This window comes from Cucurbita pepo, chromosome 20 (assembly GCF_057944985.1).
Source record: "Cucurbita pepo subsp. pepo isolate OVF chromosome 20, ASM5794498v1, whole genome shotgun sequence".
Lineage (NCBI taxonomy): Eukaryota > Viridiplantae > Streptophyta > Magnoliopsida > Cucurbitales > Cucurbitaceae > Cucurbita > Cucurbita pepo.
The window spans coordinates 5,298,025-5,302,866 of record NC_141817.1 but is presented as its reverse complement, the minus strand read 5'-3'; the positions used below and the strand labels follow the sequence as shown (position 1 = coordinate 5,302,866).

Sequence of the window (4,842 nt, the reverse complement as noted above, 5' to 3'; positions counted from 1 at the left end):
ATCTATGAGGCGTTCAACATGAGCTTGGAATTGCAAAAGTATACGAGGAGCTTATGTACGATCATGCATCAAATAGATCCACGAAAATTTATTGAAATCATCAATGAAGCTAATATAATATTTAAAACCCTCAACATATGAAGGTGCAGGGCCCCAAACATCCGTAAAACTCAGTTCCAAAGGGGACGATGAGAAGAACTAGTATATGGTAGACACGCATTACAGACTGACAAAGGTGACTCACTAGCACAAGAAATATTATTGAGATACAAAATTGACTTTACTACTTGAGTGAAGAATGTCCAAGACGTGCATGCCATTGGGCATGAGTAGTAGATCTGCTCACTAAGGCGTGCTTGAGATTATCGACATCAGATGGCTTAATAGGATAGAGACCAAACTCACACCTCCCATCTAGAATAATTTTCCTCGACTCGTATATCCTTAATAGAAAAATGTCAAGGATGGTATTAAAAAAATACGTCATTATCCCGAGAAAATTTATGAATGGAAAGAAGATGTTTGAAAATTTCAGGCACATGCAAAATATTATGCAATGCAAGAGGACAAGCAACAATATTAATTAAAGAATGACCTGTATGCAAAATACGCAAACCAGCTCCATTGCCGACTTGAATTTGTTCACCTCCATGATAGCATTCACGTAGAGCGAGATGATTGAGGTCACTGCTGATATGATCAGTGGCGCCCGTGTCGTTGTACCAATTTGGATCAATCTTGTAAGAGGAAGTAGCCGCCAGTGCTGCAAAAGGAGGTTCATCTTGATAAAACTCATCCATCCTATGCCAACAGCGAACAACAGTATGCCCCACTTTGCCGCAGCTCTGGCAGGAAGGACGAGCGAAAGGGTCAATATGATCACCAACTGGACGGGAGGGCACACCACCTTGAGAACGGCCACGACCACGATCCCTACACCCACGGTTCCTCTGCTGACCACTAGGACCAGCATAATTGGCAGAAGATTCAGGATTTAACTGAAGTTCAGCCTGATGTCGTAGTTGGCGAGCTTCAAATGCCATTATATGTGCAAACACATCATCAAGCGTGAGGGCTTCACTCTAGGTAGTCATCGAGGTGACGAAGAGATCATAGTCAGGGCCAAGATCAGCGAGAAGATACGAGATCATATCATCATCCTGCAAGGCAGAGCCAGCGGCGGCTAGCTTAGTGGGCATCCCTTTGATCTTGCAAAAATAATTTGCAGCAGATAGATCGCATTTCTTGGACGTGGCAAGCTCAACACAGATCTGAACAGTGCGAGCACGAGTTGACGACGAAAACATCCGCTGCAAGGTATCCCACGCCTCCTTGGACGTAGTAGTGGCAACCACATCATGAAGAGTCTCCTCAGTCATGGAGGAGAGAAGACTGCTAAGAACCTGTTGATCCTGATCATACCACGATCATAGGCCGAATTAGAGACTAGGTCAGCACTAGTCGTCGTTGAGGAAGAGATCAACATGACAGGTGCGCAATGGTGCCATCGAGGTAGCCCATAAGCTTCGTACTCCATAGGTAGGGGAGGAGCTGGGTGACACAATTGCGCTTTCGAAGGCAGCGGACTAGCGATTGTGCGGCACTCACTTTCCAGCGACAAGTGAGCTTAAGCCAATTTGTTCTTGCGTCGCCTACGGCCAAGCGACGTACGATCGAGCCTCTAGCCTCGGTTTTAAAAGAAGGTTTTAGAAAACGAGGAGAGAGAGAGATTTTAGAAAGAGAGATTTTGGAAAGAGACGTTATATAAGCAAGCAAGAGAAAGATAACAACGGCTTAGCATATATAACCTTGGGTAGGGAGAAGTTGACAACTAGTCATATCCCCCTATAGTACATTCTGGGCCATTTTAAGTCTAGCAGGCCTAGACATGATATTTTTGAGGCGTCATACGCCCTAGAATTACAAAAGAAAAAACACTAGAATGAAAAGACATGACAAGGGTTGGCTTGTCATGGGCATGCGGCCATAGGCAACATGCCCTGGACGAGCATGACCGTGACATCCTCTCCCACCTAATTGGTTGACGACCCCGTCAACCGACTACTTTCAAACCTGGCGATGTGGGTGGCGGCGGAGTTCAGATCCTCGGCGTGTTCCCAGCTTGTTTCCTCTGTAGGGAGATTCTTCCATTTGACAAGGAATTCACGAATCGTCCGTACAGGTCTTCTTATCTTCCTAACCCTGTCGGCTAGGATCTCTTCTACTTCTTTAGTTTCTTTCTGCTTCAGATCGATGCTCGGTCTTGTGGTTGCATTCCGTTGGTCGTCGTCTGGGTCAGGGTGATAGGGCTTCAAGTTGCTCACATGAATTACTGGGTGGATTTTCATCCATGCGGGTAGTGCAACTCGGTAGGAGGTAGCCCCAATCTTTTTGAGGACTTCAACCGGGCCTTTATATTTTCGAACTAGTCTCTGGTCCTTTCGGCTGCGAAATCTGATCTGTTCTAGTCTCAGCTTGATAAGAACTTGATCTCCTGCTCGGAATTGAAGGGGGCGACGTTTCTTGTCCGCCCATTTTTTCATATGCTTGGAAGCCTTCTCTAAATATACCCAGGCTATATCTGTCGTCTGCTTCCATTCTCTTGTAAAGTTGTGAGCTTGAGGATTTTTCCCTGCATAAGGATGATCAATAATATGGGGTAAGGCCGGTTGTCGTCCACTTACAATTTCGAAGGGACTCTTCCCTGTAGACGAGCTTGTTTGGCAATTGAAGCAAATTTGGGCGACATCTAACAGTTGTATCCAGTTCTTCTGGCGAGCGTCGACGAAGTGACGTAAGTATGCTTCGAGCAAGCAATTGAACCGTTCTGTCTGTCCATCGGTTTGAGGGTGATAACTCGAGGAGATGTTTAAGGTTGTTCCCAAGAAGGCGAATAACTCAGTCCAGAATGTCCCAATGAATCTGCCATCTCTATCACTGATGATGCTTGACGGAATACCCCATAGCTTTACAACGTGTTTGAAAAACAGTTGGGCTGTGAGTTCTGCCGAGCATAATTTTGGAGTGGGGATGAATGTCGCATATTTCGAGAATCGGTCTACAATAACCAAGATGGCGTCATATTCCCCGACTTTTGGGAGGTGTGTTATGAAGTCCAGAGATACACTTTCCCAAGGTCTTGTCGGCACGGGTAGAGGTTCCAAGAGTCCAGAGACTTTGGCTTTCTCGACTTTGTCTTGTTGACAGATGAGGCACGTCTTGGTGTATTGCATGATGTCGTCTCGCATGTTTGGCCAGAAGTACCCCTTCTTTATTAGGGCGTACGTTCTTTGCCACCCAGGGTGTCCGGCCCATAAGGTATCGTGACATTCCTGAATGAGCTTCTTCCTCAGTTCCCCCGTTCTTGGGACATACAATCTGTTTCCTTTGGTCAACAGGAGGTCTCCCTCAACCCAAACCTGTCGTGTTTTTCCAGCTTTAGCTAGTTCGACGACAGCTTTGGCCGATGGGTCTTTGAGTAAATGTTCCTTGATGATGTCGCGCATCGATCCATCGATCTTACTTGAATGAATATGGGCTAACATGCACAGGGCCGCATGTTCGCCCTTCCGACTCAGTGCGTCGACTGTTTGATTACTCTTTCCTGCTTTGTGTTCGAACTTGAAGTCGAATTCGGCCAACGACTCCTGCCACCGGGCTTGTTTTGCTATTAATTTTGGTTGATCAAAAAAGTGGCAAGTGACGCTGTTATCCGTCTTCACTACGAACTGTGATCCCAAAAGATACTGTCTCCAGACTCGAAGGCAATGGACTACACCCAGCATTTCTTTCTCGGAGACAGTGTATCTTCGTTCGGCATCGTTGAGCTTTCGACTTTCGTAAGCGATGGGGTGGCCTTCTTGAATAAGGACCCCACCTAGAGCAAAGTCGGAAGCATCGGTTTCTATTTCAAATGACTTTGTGACATCTACCAACCCGAGGACAGGACCCCTCGTCATGGTTGATTTCAGATTTTCAAAGGCCATTTGATAATCATTCGACCACGACCAAGGGTGGTCTTTCTTCAACAACTCTGTCAATGGGGCGGCTCGTCGTGAAAATCCTTCGACGAACCGCCTATAGTAGTTGGCTAATCCTAAGAAGAACCGCAACTCAGATACGGAAGTAGGAACCTTCCAGTCTTGGATAGCTTTTATCTTTTCGCTATCCATACTAATTTGTCCACATCTGACGACATGTCCAAGGAAGTTGATGCATGTTTGTGCGAAGGCACATTTCTCTTTCTTCACATACAGTTGGTTCTGCCGTAGCTTGTCAAACACCAGCTTCAAGTGCACTTTGTGTTCCTCGAGGGTTGTGCTGTAAACAACGATGTCATCGAGGTATACTATGACGAACTGATCCAGGTATTCGTAGAAAACCTGGTTCATCAACGTGCAAAAAGTAGCTGGGGCGTTCGTCAAGCCAAAGGGCATTACCAGGAATTCAAAGGCCCCATATCTTGTCACGCACCGTCGTCTTTGGCTCGTCCCCTTCGACAATACGTACTTGATAATACCCTGATCGCAAGTCCAACTTCGTGAAGTACTTGGCCCCGTGAAGTTGGTCGAACAAGTCGGATATTATTGGCAGATGATATTTGTTGCGTACAGTCACCTTGTTTAAGGCTCTATAGTCTATGCACAGACGCAACGTCCCATCCTTCTTCTTCTGGAACAGTACGGGGGCTCCATAAGGTGCCTTTGCCGGGCAAATGAATCCCGCCTTCAGCAACTCATCCAGTTGTTTCCTCAATTCGGCTAGCTCGGGCGGAGCCATCCGGTATGCATTCTTTGCTGGCGGTTTAACCCCGGGGAGAAGTTCGATTTCATGGTCAATGCC

The 4,842-nt window shown here is 46.5% G+C and overlaps 1 non-coding gene across 1 annotated transcript; it reads right to left on the bottom strand.

The window, feature by feature from the left end:
* Window positions 1-1,030: 1,030 nt before the first annotated feature.
* On the bottom strand, window positions 1,031-1,169 carry LOC147786421 (small nucleolar RNA Z247). The gene has a single exon (XR_015414749.1). It is a non-coding gene; the product is annotated as a small nucleolar RNA Z247 (small nucleolar RNA).
* Between the last annotated feature and the right edge of the window lie 3,673 nt (window positions 1,170-4,842).